This window comes from Acomys russatus, chromosome 31 (genome assembly GCF_903995435.1).
Source record: "Acomys russatus chromosome 31, mAcoRus1.1, whole genome shotgun sequence".
Classification (NCBI taxonomy): Eukaryota; Metazoa; Chordata; class Mammalia; order Rodentia; family Muridae; genus Acomys; species Acomys russatus.
Genome location: NC_067167.1, coordinates 5,006,685 through 5,025,685, shown reverse-complemented (window position 1 = coordinate 5,025,685; position 19,001 = coordinate 5,006,685). Strand labels below are relative to the sequence as shown.

The 19,001-nt window shown below is 47.5% G+C and overlaps 1 pseudogene; it reads right to left on the bottom strand.

Annotated features, from left to right (window-relative positions):
• Positions 1-15,753: 15,753 nt before the first annotated feature.
• LOC127212664 (ornithine decarboxylase-like) lies at positions 15,754-16,914 on the bottom strand (annotated as a pseudogene).
• Positions 16,915-19,001: the final 2,087 nt, after the last annotated feature.

Here is a 19,001-nt window from a genome sequence, read left to right as displayed (position 1 = left end):
CACACAGATAATCCTGGTTAAACTCATGGGCCACAAAGAAAAAACCAAACAGCAGGAATGTGGAAAAGGGGATTTGTAGGGAGAAAGGGGGAATGCGGACCAGAGTGGGATGTGGTAGAGGAGGAGTCCATACACGTGTGTGCAATAGTGAAAGAACAAACTTAATTAACAAAAAAAAAAAAAAAAAGGAAGGGGGTAGTGTGTGCATGCGCGCACGCACAAGGTGGGGTGTGGAGGGGGGATGGGTGGGGGCGTGGGGATGAGGTGCACTTCTGGGTGGTCTCACTGTACTGAGGGTGTGTCTCTGAAGGGTAGTGCAGGAGGTTGCCTTCATGGCTGCTATGCAGTGAGTATCTTGACTTCATGTCCTGTTCCTGCCTTCCACAGATCCCCAAAGCAACCTCCTTTAAGAAGGGAAGCTTCTGGAGCTAGGATGGGGATGAGATTTTCCTTCTTTTTTGCATTGCACACCAGTAGAGCGCATTGGAGCACATTATGGATGGTTGTGAACCACCATGTGGTTGCTGGGAATTGAACTCAGGACCTTTGGAAGAACAGGCGGCGCTCTTAACCAATGAGCCATCGCTCCAGCCCAATGGATATGTACTTTTTTATTTGTAATCCCAGAGTCCCTGCCAGGATATGGGAGATGGAGACAGAAGGAGCCCTGGAAATTCACAGCCTCGGTGGGTCAGCCTGAGTAGACACACACACACACACACACACACACACACACACACACACACACACACACCACAAGCCGGCTATATCTTACACGTAAAATATGTATTTAAGAAAGTATTTAACCAAGGACAATGCATGCAATAAACCTAGACACCTTGTTCAGATCTAGCCAATGGACAGCTCATTCTCCACGGTTGTGGGGAGAGACAGGACTGCCTCTGACATGAACTCGGCTGCCCCCAATTTGTTCCCTTCCCCTTGGTGGGGAGGTCCAGCCACACACAGAGAAAGGGGAAGCAGGCTATTCAGATGAGACCTGATAGGCTATAGTCATATGGGGGAGGAGGTCCTCTTCTGGCAGGGGCCTATGGGAGGGCAATAGGGAAAAAGAGGGAGGGAGGGTGGGAATGGGAAGATACAAGTGAGGGGATAAAAATTGAGATGTAATATGAATTAATAATGATAATAACAACAACAATAATAATAGTAAAAGAAACCATTTAACACTGGGCAATGGTAGCGCACACCTTTAATCCCAGCACTCTTGAGGCAGAAGCAGATGGATCTCTGTGAGTTTGAAGCCAGTCTGTTCTACAGAGTGAGTCCAGGACAGCCAGGGCTACACAGAGAAACCCTGTCTCAAAAAACCAAAGGAAGCCGGGTAGCATGCGGTGGCACATGCCTTTAATCCCAGCAGTTGGGAGGCAAAGACAGGCTGATCTCTGTGAGTTAAAGGCCATCCTGGTCTACAAAGAGAGTCCAGGAAAGCCGGGGTTCTGTGTAACAGAGAAACCCTGTCTCAAAAAAAAACAAAGAAAAACAAAAAACAAAGAAAAAAACATATTAGCTAGGCATGATAGACCACACATTTTATTGTCACCTCAACTCTTGGAAGGCTGAGGCGGGAGGATCATAAGTTTGAGGCCAGCCTGCTGTTAAAAAAAAAAAAAAGATTGAGGTATAATATTCATTTGATAAAATACACTAAACATTTAGGAAGTATACTGTAGCCTGAGAATTACCAAACTGCCGCACAGGTCCTGGTGAGTTCCCAGCAATGGGGCTGCGCATGGAAGTCAGACAGCAGCTGCCTCTTCGATTGTGCTACTTAAGGTTTTCTTAAGTGTGGTGTCAGGAGGGCAAGTCAATTGACGAGCTTTAAGGAGTTGTGTGAGTCAGGTTCCCACTGCCTTGATGAAATACCAGAGGAGGTCAACTTAAAGAGAGGGAAGGTTCCTCTGGTAGGGCCAGGCCACAGGGGCAGATGCCTTCAGTCCTGATGTGACTTGATGTGCTGGTGTGGGTTGAGGGGGCTCCCCTTATCTGAGGAGTAGGGGAGGAGGAAGAGGGAGAGAGGGTGAGACTGGGGGGAGAGGAGGAGGGGGCTATAATCAGGATGTTAAAATGAATGAATATTTAAATTGAAAAAAAATTTTTTAAAGAGGGAAGGTATGTTTTGAGTTGTGATTTGAGAGGTCCAGCCCAAGGCTTCTGGTTTGGTCCTGGTTCTTTTTAGGATCATGGGAGGGTGAGACCTCAGGGTTGAAGCCTGTGGTTAGAATTACTCAATTTAATGACTGTCAGGAAAGGGAGAGAGGTGGTGGTGGTGGGGAGCTGTCAGGAAGGGGAGGGGGGAGAGGGAGGGCACAGGAGAGAGGGACAGACAGACCAGAGAGGGGCAGGTGGGGAGGAGGAAGGGCAGACAGACACTGGGGACAGACAGTTCACTTCAAGGGCACCCCTCCCTTAATAACCTTTTCTTCCAACTAGTCCCCACTCCCTCAGCCACCCCCACAGTCCATTAAGCTGTGACTGACAATGGCTGGATTGGAGGAGCTCTGAGTCTATGGGATCCAGTTACCTCCCCAGGGCCCCACAATGGAATGCATTCAGCACCAAACCTTGACAGGTGCAGGGTGGCCTGGAACAATGCCTCATCCTCCTGCCTCAGTGTCCTGAGATGAGATATGTGTCACCACCTTCAGGTAGCCCAGCCATTAGAAGAAACATCTTATGTCTGTGTTTGTGTGTGTGGCAATACTAGTGCGCATGTGCCACAGCATGTGTGTGGTCCTCTCCTCCCATCAAGCGGGCCCTGGGGATCGAACTCAAGTTGTCAGGCCTGGTAGTGGCTGCCTTAACCTGCTGAGCTCTCTCTCTGGCCTGGACATTTTCAACATATGAGCTTTTGAGGCCTGATTCTTAAGAAGGGCTGTGAACCAGGCCTGGTGGCACACGCCTTTAGTCCCAGCACTCAGGAGGCAGAGGCAGGCTATGAGTTCAAGGCCAGCCTGGTCTACAAAGTGAGCCCAGGACAGCCAAGGCTACACAGAGAAACCCTGTCTCAGAAAACCAAACAAAAATAAGAGGGGGCTGTGTAGGAGGAGAGGTGTAGGGGGTTGGTTTGGTTTAGAGCAGTGGTTCGCAACCTTCCTAAAACTAGGACCCTTTAACACAGTTCCTCATGTTGAGGTGACCTCAAACTATAAAATTATTTGGTTGCTACTTCATAAATGTAATTCTACTACTATTATGAATCATGATGTGAAAATATCTGATATGCGACCTTTGGGAAAGAGTCATTCCACACCCAAGGGGTAAAGACGCCTAAGTTGAGAATCGCTGTCTTAGACGGTGGAGTCTGGCTTAGTTACAGTTTTTGGGTGCTGTGGCAAAATCCCGGAGAAAGGCAGTGGAAGGCAAGAAGGTTTCTGTAGGCTCACAGCTCCAGGGTGGGAAAGGTGGGAAGGCGGGACCACAGAAGCAAGGGAACCAGGAAGGATGGAAGCCGTAAGGTGAAGGCAGCTGTTGCCTTTCCACTGCCCACAGAAGGGTGGGGTTTTCCCCACCTCCCCCAACAAGGTGACAGGACCAGCCCAGTTTGTGGTGGCAGGGGGGTCAAGAGGCTGCTGTGCTTCAGCCTGTGACAAGGAGAGGCTCTTTCCAGCAGAGCGACCTGCCGGGCACGCCCACCACTTTCCCTTCCTGCCCTCCAGACTTTCTTCAGTTACAGATGTCTTAGTGTCCTGGTGGTGGTGGTGTGAGCCTTTAATCTCAGCTCTTGAGAGGCAGAAGCAGGTGAATCTCTGAGTCCGAGGCCAGCCTTGTCTACAGAGTGAGTCCCAGGGAACCCAAGGTTACACAGAGAAACCCTTTCTCTAACCCGACCCCCCAAGTCTTAGTGTGTTTGTTTATGATGTGTTTCCATGTATGTGTGTGTGTGCGTGTGTGCATGTGTATGTGCTTATGTACATGTGTTCTTGTGTTACGGGTGCGTGGGTACATAATGTAAGACTGGCCACAGAACAAAACTGCTCCCAACGTCTGCTATGGATCAGCCTAACTCTGAACAAACTAGACACCCAGAGATTCATTGTTTCACGTTGTCGGGAGTCTTTTTCTGGAAGCCTCTATGAGAGACAGAGTCCGAGATCAATGTAAATGCAAGAGGCTTTAATTGATCCATCATGATGGGGTCTACCTGCCTTTGGGAATAAGAAGACCCTGAGCAGCAAAAGCTGTGGGTTTTTATACCCTTTACAGAAGCAGACTTCAGCAACAGTGATTAGTGCAAATGTGATTGCGTAACAGGGTAACCTTTAAGTTGATTTGCTGCGTGACCAGGGCTAAGCGAGGGGACCAGGGCCAGAGCACAGGGTGGAATTTTTTGTTTGTTCTGGTCACTGTGACCTGTAGCTCTGATTGGTTGGCCCCAGGTGCAAGCTCCTAGGAACAGTTGCTAGTTGTGTGTTTGGGGCTCTCCCTGGAAACTCGGGGGGGGGTGGAGGTGTCAGGTGCTCAGGCCCTGAACACAAAATTGTGTTGATTTGGTCTCTACAATCCCCCCCTTCTGATAGGTTTATTGAAGACCCAATCATGGGTCTTTTTGAAAAATATATTTTTTTAGTATGGTGTTCAACCTTTTTTTGATATAATTTGTTTTTCATGTCAGAGAGTTGTCTTTGACTTAGCATCTTAGCCTGTAAAGTGGGAAAATGGGCAGAGTCACTCTTTTTTGTAACTTTTTCTGTTGACATTAAGGGTGCTATTATCATTATCGGGGGCCTAAAAATGCTGAAAAGCTAGTCAAAAGTTAATAGGGTGCTTATCAAAAGTATCTGTATAGTTGATCCAGTTGAAGAGACAGGGAGTAGTCATCTCTGCAGGACTGGTTTACATCAGCTTCCAGAGGTCCAGATTTTAGCAGTTCTGGATGGAGTCTGTTAGCCAGGTGAAAAACCTACTGAGACAAATATAAACTCAGGACTGAAGTAAAAATTGTGTCTATAAGACAGCTGGAGTAGGGTTGTATCTTTGAAATCCAGTAAAAGCATGAACATTTTTTTATTTTATTTTATTTTGCATGAACATTTTTTAATTAACGGTAGATCTAATTGCTCTCTAGCTGTCAAGCTACCATTAGCTTAGCCATCAATGTAATCAGAGACCCGAGAAGGATAAATTGTAACCTAGATGAATTTATGTATCAATTAAAATGACAGAGCTGACTAGTTAAGTCATATCTCAGTAAATAGACAGTGTCCCAGGTGTCTCTTGTGGCGGCATGGCATGATGGGTAGAGATAGTCTTGTATCAGGCACAGAGGATGAGAGGCTGTTTCTGTGGAAGAAGAACACAGAAGAGATTGACCTCACCTGGTGTTCTGCAACGTGAAACAATGACTCTCTGGGTGTCTAGTTTGTTCAGAGTTAGGCTGATCCATAGCAGACATTGGGAGCAGTTTTGTTCTGTGGCCAGAAACCACAATCCAGGCTTGTGTCCAAGTCTTCTGAAACCCTGGCAACTACCATTATGATCTGGGAATCTCTGTTTTCATAATAAATTTATACATGTTAAATATCATATTCAGCAGATCTCTGATAAGCTTGAGAGCCAGAGTAGTTAAGCTGAATCCTTGTTTGTTTTTAGCTGTCTGTTGTAAATAATATATTGTATACAGATTTGAACAACCAAAAACCATTTACTCCTCCTATGGAGTGAGGCATCATTTTCTTGGAATTGTTTTATTAACTATCAGGCAACTGATTCACTGACACAGCTGACAATAAACTGTATCAGTTATTAGTACAACTTTAAATATATTTCTGAACTAATATCAAAGCAAAACTTTTAATCATAGATATTGATGGGCTGGCAATCTTGTTGATTCTGTTACATTTTATCATTAAGACTGAACAGCAAAGGCTGTCTTAATGGACAGACGTTGCTCTTGGTGTTGAGCAGGACAACTGAATGTGGTTGGCAGCCCTAAATAGAGAGGCTTGAGTCTCCCATAATTAAACTGGCTCCCAGCCATGTGACTGCCCTTAGCCAAGATGGCGGAGAGGCTATGGCAAGGTGTCTCCCAGCCATTTTATCACTGAATCAACATGGCAGCCAGCCACGTGGTATTAGAGGCTGTAGTGGGCAATTAAAAACATAGCCATATTCAGAAAATAAAGTCAAACATATTTTTAAGGCAGTGAACTCTATCTTTTTGAAAGTGAAGGTAGAATATAATAACCATAAATTTAGAAGACGAAACTCAAATTTTAACAGTATAAATGATTGAATAGCTCTAAAATTAATATTTTTTAACTTAGAAGTATCTTTCAGAATTACCCATTTTTAAAGTCTGCAATACAGCAGTCTGTTAACCTGAATTAACCTTTATAACAAGCATAGAGCTCATTAGGCCCAAGTGGCTCTAAAATTGTTGCTGTATCCATGTGGCTATCTCAAAATGGTGGAATTACATGGCAGGCAACAGACCATTTGGTTTACATGGTTGTTTTCTAAAAACATCTGTGTTACAAATATATATACACACATATATGTTCTAAACAAGCATTTGAACTTAAATTTTAAACATTACATTTAATAAGCAAATTATAAATCTTTAGATAAGAGTTCACAGTATAATCTTAAACTATATAGCCTGGAGATAATAGCTTTAATACACTAATAAAGAAATATTGTTTTAAATTTTATTTTTTATAAGTCTAGTGTTAAATACAGGACAATAATTACATAGAAACTTTAATTTAAAAATACGTTTAGAGACCATTATGTTTACGTCATTTGTTGTTTAGAATGGCTTTAACTTTAACTTAAAAGTTTAAGTAAACCTTTTTGTTACAGATGTCAAAGAATTTTTTGTTAACCATTTTCAATAACCAGTAATTTATAAGTAAGGTGTGCAGAACATAGTAAAGTTATACATTGAAAATCAAACATATAGTGGTCATATACGTTAATACATCTTAAGATAGGCAGACAAACCACACTTGGAGGGCCAGGCTTGTGACCAGACTGTAAGCTGGAAAAAAAAACTTACCAAAGCTGAATAGCAGCCACCCAAAAGCCCTGCCACAGCAAGGGGCGCAGGGGGGAGGGGTGGCGGGGAGTGGGGGTGGTGGTGGAGCAGGGTGTGCCACAGCAAGGGGCTTGGGGGGGAGGGGTGGCGGGGAGTGGGGGAGGTGGTGGAGCAGGGTGTGCCACAGCAAGGGGCTCAGGGAGGGTGGCAGGGAGTGGGGGTGGGGGGGAGCAGGGTGTGCCACTGTTGGCTGAGCTCTCAGGTGTTTCAATCCAGCAGTGGATTAAATAGCCCCCCCCCCCCGTTAGTGCCATGGGTCCCCAGGGGGCCTTTTATGTTTGGGACAAGTTTTTTTTTTTAATCCAAGACTCAGCAACAGCCAAGTATTCAAGGAAGAAGGGGGGGGGGGGGGCGCACCAGGCTTAAATTGTGAGGTTTTAAGCAAGTAGTGGAAAGCATTGACCAGAATTGTACCTGAAACCTGGACCGTTTCTGGAACTGAGCCGGTTACAAGCAAACAGAAACGCAAAAGGACCACACAAACAGAAATAAACTGGTACAGCAAGGCAAGAGGAAAAAACCCAAATTTAGACTGACAGACTGTCCCGAGAGCCAACGGACTCCACTATGTCCTGCCAGAAACCAAACTCACCAGACTCAGTCTGGACGTCTGACAAAAGATTTTTAGTCACAAGAGTCACACAGAGAAAAAAAAAAAAAAAAAAAAAGCACAAATCAGACTTCCTGATGTGCACAGGTAGCAAGACGTTGGCACTTCACCACACTGCGGAAGCAACCTGCCCAGTCTCCCAGACAAACTTGAGGTTGAATGAGGGACACTTTGTTGAACAAAAAGTTTTTTTGTTTTTGTTTTTGTTTTTTATGTCCATTGACAAATTGTGTGCTCTGACTCTAACTTTTTTTTTTACGTGAACTGGAACTAAGTCCAGGGTCTGTTTCATTTTATCAGTCAAATTTTTTACAAGGACCAAACACAGAACAGCGTACAAATACATACAGACCCATTCAGTTAGTTACCAAGAGAAAAACTGGGATGGCAGCCAAGAAATAGGTGCTGGTAGAGTCAGTTAGGTGACTTGGAAACATGTCTAGAGCCAGGTAGCAAGCAGAAAGCTGATCTGCTAAAAAAAAAAAAAAAAAAAGAAGAAGAAGAAGAAGAAAAGAAAAAGGACAAAACTGAGAGCTGGCCACAGGGTAAAGTGGTCAGCCAGCGTGGAAATGCACCCTCTCACAGAGCCCAGCCACCGAGGTGGCTGCAGCTGCTGAGAAAAAAAAAAAACTGATAACTAGTGCAGAAACACACCCTCTCACAAGCCAGGTTACCAAGCAAGCTCTAGATAGAGACTCTTGTCTTCCCAACAGGGGACTGAATGTCTTCCGAGCACAGGCCCCCCCCCAGACATGACACCATAGTGTGTCCCCTTGACCACCTCTGGCTGTTCAGGTACTAGGTCACCCAGGGACACCGGCGATGGTCAGCAGTAGTGGAGTCTTCTTGTAGAACTGGTTTTGGTGGTTTTTTTTAGGTTTCAGTTGTCGCCCCTGTAAGGCAAGGACTTGGAGAACAGGGTTAGGCAAAAATGGGCGGACCCATGATGAGATCTTTTCAGACAACTATGTATGGAATTTGGTCTGAGTGTCCAGCGGACGCGATGTCAAAAAATGATCCGCTTCACAGACACGGTTGTGGGTAAGTCAAAAGTCCCTGTGGCTGGCCAGCCGACCCCAAAAGAGGGCCAATCTGCAGAGCAAAAAGTGATTAATTTTTTTCTTTTTAACTGACAGGGGTAGGTTGTGAGCCTTAGTTCTTACTTTAGTTCAGTGGTCTGTCACTACAGTCAAGGGAACAGTCTCTGTCTGTCCCATAGTCTTGAGTTGGTCAAACACAACAGTTAAAATCAGTCCAGTTACAAACACAAACGGCAGGGAGAATAATGCCGCGTGCCACTGCCAGGGGAAGTTGCGAGTGTAGAAGGCAGATACAAAGGGATGGGGGATGAGTGGGATTGGAGTCCATGATGTGGAATTCACAAAGAATTAATAAAAAGTTAAAAAAAAAAAAAAAAACAATAAGAGAAACAGTCGGCTGTTGACTCCTCCCAACCCTTTCAATGTGGGGACATGAGACCCAGATCTCTCTCCAGAAGATGTCTTAGGCCTGTCTGTGGGTGACTAAAGGGGCCTGGGCTGCCTTGGCCTGACCACTGTCATTCCTGACAGGAAGTCCTGGGTAGCCATTATGGTATCAGGGCAACCCACCTCCTTCTTCCTGGGTACCAGGGCCACTGACTGGATCCTGATGGAGTTTTGAGCACCTACTACTCCTCATTCCCCTATTTAGGGCATAAAGAGACAGCCTTATCAACAGTGCCAGATGCCACCACTCAACTGCATTTTCAGGGGTGTCCCTCTCACTCTTGCTTTCCTGGTGGTGCCAACCTGTTGCATCCCCTTACTGGGAAGGGATCTTCTAGCCAAAGTGGAAGCCTCTATTTCCCTTGCTTCCCCCATTCCCCTGACCCCAAGGTCACCAGAAGCCCCCCTCTTCCTTCTTCCGGCCACCCAACCTACTGGACCTCAAGGACACCTTCTTCTCTATTCCCCTTGGCACTGAGTCATAAAATTTTTTTGCTCTCACCTGTACTGACCCTGACACCCACATTTCTACCTAACTCACCAGGACTGTCCTACCCCAGGGGTTCCAGGACAACCCACACCTATCTGATGTAGTCTCTTTGTCTCTCCCCAATCTAAACTTATACAGTACATAGATGACCTTCTCCTCTGTAGTCCGTCCCTACAAATTAGCCAGACTGACACCTCTGCTCCTTGAAATTTCTTCTCCAACTAGAGCTACAGAGTCTCACTATCTATCTTAGTTTGAGTTTCTATAACTGCAACAAAACACCATGATCAAAAAGCAAGTTGGGGAGAAAAGGGTAAATTTGGCTTGTACTTCCATATTGCAGTTCATTATGAGGAAGGATTCAGGACAGGAAGTCAAACAGGGCAGGAACCGGGAGGCAGGAGCTGATGCAGAAGCCATGGTGGGTGCTTCTCACTGGCTTGCTTACCGTGGCTTGCTCATCCTGCTCTCTTATAAAACCAAGGACCATCAGCCCAGGGATGGCACCACCTACCATGGGCTGGGCCCTCCCCCACCAATCATTAATTGAGAAAATGCCTTACAGCTGGATCTCATGGTTTCATCAACTGAGGCTTCTTCCTCTCTGAAGACTCTAACTTGGGTCAACTTGACACGCAAAACCAGCCAATGCACCGTCTAAGGGGCAACTGTCCATCCCTTAGGCCACCTACTTGGGACTAAATATGATCCCAACCCACAAAGCCATTACCCTGGATAGAAAGCTCTAATCCAATCCCTCCTGGTCCCCTCTATCAAAGAGGAGATTTTCTCATTCCTAGGCATAGCTTATTTCTTATATTCCTGGATCCTCTCCTTATGGGCATTGCTGGGTGAGATTTAAGTCCTCCCGACTCCCAGTTAGCCAGTTGGCCATTCTAATGTGCTTGGAAAAGGGGTTGGCTCCGTTTTGATCCCAGTGGGCCCCTAAATCCCATCTGGTAAGAGGTGTCACAGACATGGTCCTGCTCTGACCTGGGGGAGGGGTAGAGGCAGGCGGGTATCTGTGAGTTCGAGGCCATCCTGGTCTACAAAGTGAGTCCAAGGCAGCCAAGTCTTAAAAAACAAACAAACAAACAAAAACCAGCCTGTTGAACTGTCACCAGGACCTCAGCTTGACTGGGTAAAACTCCTACCTCTGGCCCTTCTCAGGCTAAGGGCTCACCCCAAGTGCCCTCTTTCCATCTTGCCATTTGAGCTCATGTCTGCATGGTTGGTTCTGACCCTGTCTTTCACCCAAACCCTTGTCTTTTCCCTGATCACCTACTCACCTCCTTACTCTGCCATCTCTGCTCCCTCCTAGGGAACTTTACTGACCACTGTCTATCCCAGCCGCACATTAACTCCTGTCCATTCCTAATCAACACTCTCCCCTCCAGAGCAATGTCCCTCACCCCTTTATCCCAAATGGCAGGGCCCCTCCAAGGTAATTCTTGTAACCCACACAGCTGCTAAGCTTGAGGGTCTCCCTACTGGATTCACCCATCCCACCTCAAGCCCTTTACTACACCTCAAGATCCCTGCCTACAGATCAGCCCCAACAGGACCTGCTGCCTGAAGCTTCAGAGGACACCGAGATCAACCACGTTGTCTCCAGTTCCTGAAGAATGACGCTTCACTTTGGCAGCCATGATGGACCCTACTGGATTGGACATGGCCTTTCCTCCTCACCCTCTTGTCTGTGTGTCTGTCCAGAGTAACTCTTACATGTGGAGGGTCAAGGTTCAGGAAACGCCCACTTGTAAGAAACAGTCCTTCCAATATGGTTAGGAAATTGATCATCCTAGGCTATTAGGAGCCAAGGACAATTCCCCTCACCTCTCTATCCATCCCTCCTTCTTCATTTATTGATCTCTTTGACAACTTCCTCTGTGAGCAGGCCTAAGACTTCTGTAAAGAGAGGACAGAGACACATGGAGGATGCCCACACCGCTCTTAGCAATGCCATCTGTCACATGTCCTTCCTCATTCTGATTCCCTCCACTAGGGACAAAATGAGCCCTTTACCTCCACATGATGGAGCCATGGGATGCCAGCTGAGAAATGGGTGTTGCTGATTAGCGCCACCATTTCCTCAACACCTGGTACCTGTAAAGCATGAGTAAAACCAAGAGAAAATATTTCCTGAATTACTCAAGACCTGGAGATAGGGGAGGGAGAGGAGTTGATTCAACATTCCTCCCAAGTCATAACCTCTTTAACATTTCTTCTCCTGGGTACACACATCCGTCATTTTACCTCCTGCCTCAGGTTCTGACAAAAGCCTAGAGGCTCCATGACATCACCTAACCTGGTACTTTGGGGATGCTGGATGCTGTTCCTCCTGGTACCAGCTCACAACTGTGCTTACAGCCTTGAGCAGAACCTTGGCAATATCCTTACCTCCCAACTGAGCAACTGCCCCAAGTCCTCTTTCCAGAACTCACTACCTTTTTTCTGATTGCCCTTTTGGCATGACAAATGGTTTTAAGACAGCCGGGACACATTTTGTAAATTAGTTAAATTTCTGAGACTGTAACAAAACCTTAGCCCTTGACAGCTCACCTCGTCCCCAGTGCCTACCATCCAGAACACCTCAATTCTTCGTGGTACTCAAGTCTGCCATCCCTTCCTGCCCGTTGGTCAAGAGTTTCCTCACTAGTATTTCTGTTCTCCATACTGGGAGTGATCCATGGAGCAGAGCCCCTGCTGATTCTCGTTGTGGACTCAACAGCTGCCTAACATTATAAAATGGCGGTTCAGTTCTTGCCCCTTCTGGCTGTTGCAGCAATAACTGTGGTAGTCACCACCAGGACAGTGGGACTAGCCACTTCCCTGACCTTGTATCATCAGTTTTCTTCCCCGCCAATCCAGGAATTCCAACAGTGTCCCAAACTATACTCACCCTCCACGGACAAATTGACTCCTTAGCCAAAGTAGTGCTCCACAACCAACAGCTGCAAATGGTGGCCATTGCCTTTTTCTCCCAGAGGAATGCTGTTTCTATGTCAATCAGCTGGGTACAGTACATTTCAAAACCCAACTATAGACCTCTAAACATGTAAGGAACAGCTCGATGCCTCCAGCCCCTTGGCCTCTGAGAACCCCATACGGAAGTGGATACTTCCTTTCCGGACCTCCCCCCCCCCCCTTTTCTCGTTTTTATGCTTTTACTAATGGTACCCTGCTTTTATCCATTTCTTCTCTACGTTTCTCAAAAAAAAATTTTTTTAATATTATTTATTTATATATTTATGTATACAGTGCTCTGCCTGCATGTACACCTGCAGGCCAGAAGAGGGCATCGGATCCCATCATAGTTGGTTGTGAGCCACCATGTGGTTGCTGGGAATTGAACTCATGACCTCTGGAAGAGCAGCCAGTGTTCTTCACTGCTGAGCCATCTTTCCAGCCCCTCCAACAATGAATTGTTAAAAGTCCTGAATCAAACAATTAGTCAGTTACTGTTACTGGACTACCAACCGCTAGAGCTGGAGACTCATGACTACTGAATATGTTCCGACGACGAGGATCAAGTGCCCTGAAAATATTGATGCCCCAGACAACAGGAAGTGGTCTAAAGAGCAGTGTCCCTATTCCTGACTCATCAGGTACTACTAAATATTTCCTTGTCTTTTATAATGAATAAGGGGGAGGAATGTTGGAAAACCCACTCCCCAGCCACCTTCAGTAACCCCGGGACAGCAGCTATGTCATCACCAGCTGCCAAAAGCCCCATTTTCTTCCTATGTGCATGTGCTCTACCTCTTTATAAGAAGCCAGTGCCTTCAATGCCTGCCTTCCACTCTCCTCTCTCAGAGGCAGCCTCTGCATTCCCTGTCCCTCCCCGCAATAAATCTCTTGCATGAGGCCTGCTGCATGGTGTGATTTTTGTGGTGTCCTTGACTCCAATTCTCCAAGGTACCCTTCCTTCTGCTGGTTAATCCTAACACTGCTGTCCTGGAGCTCACTGTGTATACCAGGCTGACCCTGAACTCAGAGGTCCACCTGCCTCTGGGCTAGGATTAAAGGTGTGTGCCACCAGGCTTTTCTGGACAATCATTGATTTACTAGGCAGGTGGCCACTAGGCCCCAGAGATTTTCATGTCTCTGCCTCCTCAATGCTGGGATTACAGACACACACTCCCATTTCCTCTGTGGATGCTGGGAATTGAACCTGGATCCTTGTTGCTTATATGGCAAGTGCTCTATGGAGTGAGCATCTCTCAGCCCCGGGGGACCAGGCTTCTGAGACAAGTGCAGGGGAGGGAGTCCTGAGCGACATCTGCAGGTGTCCTGTGAAGAACATGCCTAGCTGAGGACAGTGTGGCTGTAACTTGGTCACTCTGTCACTGGTGGCCCCAGACTCCACAGCTCAGAAGGAAAACACTGGGTGACTTCCTCCAAGAACAAAACTCTTAGTCTCTGGCCCCTAACTTCCACCTTTCTCTTTCACACCCACCATGATGCTGGACCAAACCCTGAGCTTCTCTAGGCAACTGTTTTTCTTCTTAGCTGGGCACCCAGATCTCAAGGAGTGCCCTCTGCCTCTGTCTGTGTCTGTCTGCAGGGTGCAGTAACAGATGTTTATCGCTTCAATTCTGGGGAGGTAGAGACAAGAGGGTCCCTGGGGTTCCCTGGCTGGACAGCCTGGCCTAATGCATGAGCCATGAGTTTAGTGAGAGATTCTGCCTCATTAAAAAATAAATAAATAAATAAAAAGGTAAGAAGAGGGTTCCCAGCACTTAGAAATCCAAGACTGGTGGATCTCTGTGAGTTCCTGGCCAGCTGGGTCTACAGAGTGAGACCTTGTCTCAAAAAATAAATAAATATAAATAAATAAATAAAATGGGAACAATGGAGAAATACCCATGGCATGAACTTCTGGCTTCTGCCCATATGTTCAGGCACGAGTGCATGTAATCGGTAGCTGTGTGTATTAGAGACTTTACTCACAGCTCTGAGGAAATATGTGAGAGAAGTGGCTGAAGGGGGAGGGTTTCTCCCAGTTCAGGCCTTCAGGGGACTTAGGGGCACACGGATGTGAGGATGTGGCAGCTAAGGCCTCTTGGCTGTTGTTGGTGGAGCCGGAGCCATCTCCCTGGCCCCAAAACACGGCTCATGTCACTGCATGAACCCTGAAGGTATAGTGTTGGTTAAAAGCATCAACATAGACCATCGCCCGGGCACAGGCCTGTAATAACACCCCTCAGAGGCTGAGACAGGCTGCACAGGGGGACCTGTCTTTAGTACAAGAGCAAAACCAAACAAACAACAAACAGCAAACAAACAAACAGGAAGCAAGGGACAAGCAAACAGGCTGGAGAGAGGGCTTTTGGGTAAGGGCTCCTTCTCTCTTGCAGAGGATTTGAGCCTGGTTTCCACTCCATGGAATCAGAGCCTTATGGTCTCTGCAGCCAACTACAGTCATATTCACAAACACAGACATGCACGTAATTAAAAAAAAAATAAGAAAATAAATAAATACCCAGGCAACTGGAATACAGTATATTGTTTTAGAAAAAAAAAATGGCAGAGGTAGGCTCTCCTCTAGGGCCTAAGACCTCTCCAGCCACAAGTACTTGGCTGGGTTAGAGCACCAGGCTTGCATTCTCTCCTACTGAGTGGGGCTTAAGTCCAATTAATCTGCTGGGTGGCCTCCAAGATGTAAGTGCCACTATTGCACCCTTGGGTTTGTCTTGCCCTGCTGGGCGTTACTGTTGCTCACAGGTGGGTAAGTGTGCTAGTTAGGGTTATCATTGCTGTGATAAGACACCATGACCAGAGCAATGCGGTGAGGAAAGGCTTTATTTGACTACACTTCCACATCACCACTCATCTTTAAAGGAAGCCAGGACAGGAATTCAAATGGTGCAGCAGGAACCTGGAGGCAGGAGCTGATGCAGAGGCCATGGAGGGTGATGCTTATGGCTTGCTCTTCATGGCATGCTCATTCTGATTTCTGTTGTTGTTGTTGTTGTTGTTGTTGTTGTTGTTGTTGTTGTTGTTTTGGGAGGGGTGTTGTTTTGTTTTTGTTTTTGTTTTTTGAGACAGGGTTTCTCTGCGTAGCCTTGGCTATCCGGGATATGTTTTGTAGACCAGGCTGGCCTCAAACTCTCTGCAACCCACTGAAAGTAGAAGCAGCAGCAACAGTGTGTGCACCTGGGTTCTCAAAGAGCCACGTGCATCACCCACATGCATCTCAGGCAGGTTACGGCGCTCGACCATCTGATCAAGGCCATTGCTTGTTGGTCCCCGGATGCTAGCTTGGGTCTCTTTCTGCAGCAGGGCCTTCACATGTGCATGGTCATAAAGAACGCAGTTAAATGGCCTGTATGCTCCATCATTCACGTAATGCACACAGGTTTGCACACTTGGCTCATCTTCATCATCGGAGCCAGTCGGCTCCTTCCATGTGGTGTTCTTGGCAATGACATTGACTGCAAGCCTGAAAGATGACACGACACAGAGTCGGCTTGGCTCAGCTATGATTCTCGCCCCGCAGTCTGATGGGAAGGGCTTGTCCAGAACAGAGTTGGTTACACTGGTGATCTCTTCAAATGTAAGCTTCGCACACTCAGATCTAGGAAAGCCACCACCAATATCAAGCCTATACACGCTGAACGAACTCCAGTTCCCACGTCAAAGACACAGTGGGTATCCCACATGGCCTGCACCAACATCTCAGGATCGGTACACCCACTCCCCACAAGGAAGCTGACACTAAGGACATTAATATTTAGCTCTTCTGCCCATTCCAAGAGGAATGGTTCTGAGTGTGGCACCAAGCAACACTGAAGTGACAAACTTCTTTAAAACCATCACCTGCAGAAGCAGCTTTGCCTTTGGATGTGCTCTGGTGACCTTCATCAACTCAGTTTCACTGTCAAAAGTCATCGTCTGGACTCTGTTACTGGCGGCATACTTGATTCAAGACACTTGTTCACAACGATTTGCATAGATAGTCCTCTCTGGAGGCACCCCAAGGCCTGCACCAACTGTATTTCAGTCTTGCTTGCACAGTCAAATCCTGTCCCAGTGGTGGCCAGGTGGCTCTGCTGTCATTACACTTGACTACATAAAAGGGAGGGGCAGGAAGAAGAACTTTTTAGCCATCTTAGATGGGTTTTGAGAATGTCTCCAAGGTCGGCAACATAAAAACATCCTTATAGTCAGAGGAAGAAACTCCATTTATTTTCTGGCCCTGGATGTCCTCGGCAGTGAGTCTTCCTCCGCAGACATGGCAGTCAGATTCTTCCTTCTTGTTCATGGGTCTTGATGTGCCTGCAGAAAACCTAGAGATGAAACGAAAATATTGCCAGCCCCTCACAAGGCAAGTTATCCAGGAACACTGAACACTGTCTCCTAGGAGCTGTGGAACCCTTCTCACAGACTCTCATTGCCCATGGGCAGGCACCATCGGCCGGCCCCGTGGAGACTCTGCCGCCATGTTAAGGAACAACCCGGTCAGCTGCCTCATGGAGCCCTGCCTAAGGTGGCACCAAGCTTCTGTCTGAGGGCATCCCGGAGGCAACAATGACTGACCTTGAGCTATTTCTTATCCATGTTTATTTCTCTTTTTGAGAACTCTGTTCAGATCTATAGGCCATTTGCTTTCTCGACTCTGATTTTCCAAGTATTTTATATATTCAGGACACTAATCCTGCGCGGCCTCCTGCACGGCAGGCAAGTGTCTCCCCTCCTAACCCTAACCCCATTTTTAAGTCTTGACATTTCACTAGGAAGCTTAAGCACCCTGTGCTCTAGTGTCCTCCTTGGTATTCAAGTAGCTTTGTTCTTCTGTGCCTAAGTTTCTCCCCCTGCAAGATGGGAATGGGCTGAGTTGACGCAGATGAGCAGCCTGTTATGGCACTGAACCCACAGAGAGGGGACGAGAATAAGGTCACACAGAAAGGGTGGGCACAGTGCTAACTGTACTGACCAGTTCTCTCTCTCTCTCCGTCCCTCCCTCCCAGGGGCCAACGCCAGCTTGATAGGCATGGGTGGACCTCTGCTATGGGAGACACGACTTGGCCTGGCCTTCCTGAGAGGCCTGACCTATCATGATGGGGCCATGGTGACCACGGAGGCCGGCTACTGCTAAGTGTACTCCAAAGTGCAGTTGAGTGGCGTGGGCTGCCCTCAGGGGCTGGCCAGTGGCCTCCCCATCACCCATGGGCTGTACAAGCACACATTGCGCTACCCCAAGGAGCTGGAACTGCTGGTGAGCCGGCGGTCACCCCGCAGCAGGGCCAACAGCTCCCAAGTCTGGTGGGACAGCAGCTTCCTGGGCGGCGTGGTACATCTGGAGGCCGGGGAGGAGGTGGTGGTCCGTGTGCCTGGGAACCGCCTGGTCAGACCCCGAGATGGCACCAGGTCCTATTTCGGAGCATTCATGGTCTGAAGACTGTAATGACAATGGATTACATGGAGTGTCCTCTCCAGGACGGACCTCAAACCAGCAAGCAGAGCTCTTGAAGTCTCCCTTTAAGGAGCCCCGAACTCTCCAGGTGGAGTGTTCCAGATGGTGTGGACTGCTGACCTGCCCAGGAGCACAGGGTCAGCCATTTGCCTGATGTTCAGGAAGGAAGAATAAAGCTGGGGTATTTGTGTTTCTGATGCAGACACGGTGATTTGGAGCTTCTGGACTTTGGGCTAGAGACAAGACATGTCCCTGGGGTGTCAGGGAGACTTTTATCGTCAGGACCATGTTTGGCACACATGGGGCTCCAGACTCACTGTCACACACTGGCTCCTCCCACCATCTGCTGCATTGGTTTCCAGCCACCAAAGCACCTTCTTGGCTGTGACAGGCCCAGTGCAAGCTGCTGGGCACACCCATCCTTCAGGGACACCTTGATGGGACCTCAGTACTGAGCCCAATGCGTAGCTGCGACAGACATTCCAGAAATGGTTGCTGAGAGAAAGGAAGGGAGCAAAAGAGGGAAAGAAGACGGAAGAAGGGAATGCAGAAGAGAAGGGGAAAAACAAGAGAAAATGAGAGAGGAAATAAAGAGGGAAGAAGAGAGGCGACACCTCAAGGGTGCTTTATAGAACCCACTTAGGACAGATGATGCCAGACCCATTCGGTGCCTGGAGCTTATAGGATTGTGGGAAGATACAAAGGGGGACCAGATGGGCTTGGGTTGTGACTCAGTGGGTAAAGAGTTTGGGGTGCAATTATGAGGATCCGAGTTTGAATCCTCAGAACCCGTGTAAAGACACAGACTTGGTAATGGGCACCTGCAACCCCAACGACAGGGAAGGGGAGACAGGAGGACCCCTGGGGTTCTCTGGCCAGCTGGCTAGCTGAATCCGGAACCCTATGCTCAGGGTGACACTTTGCCTCTAACAAGG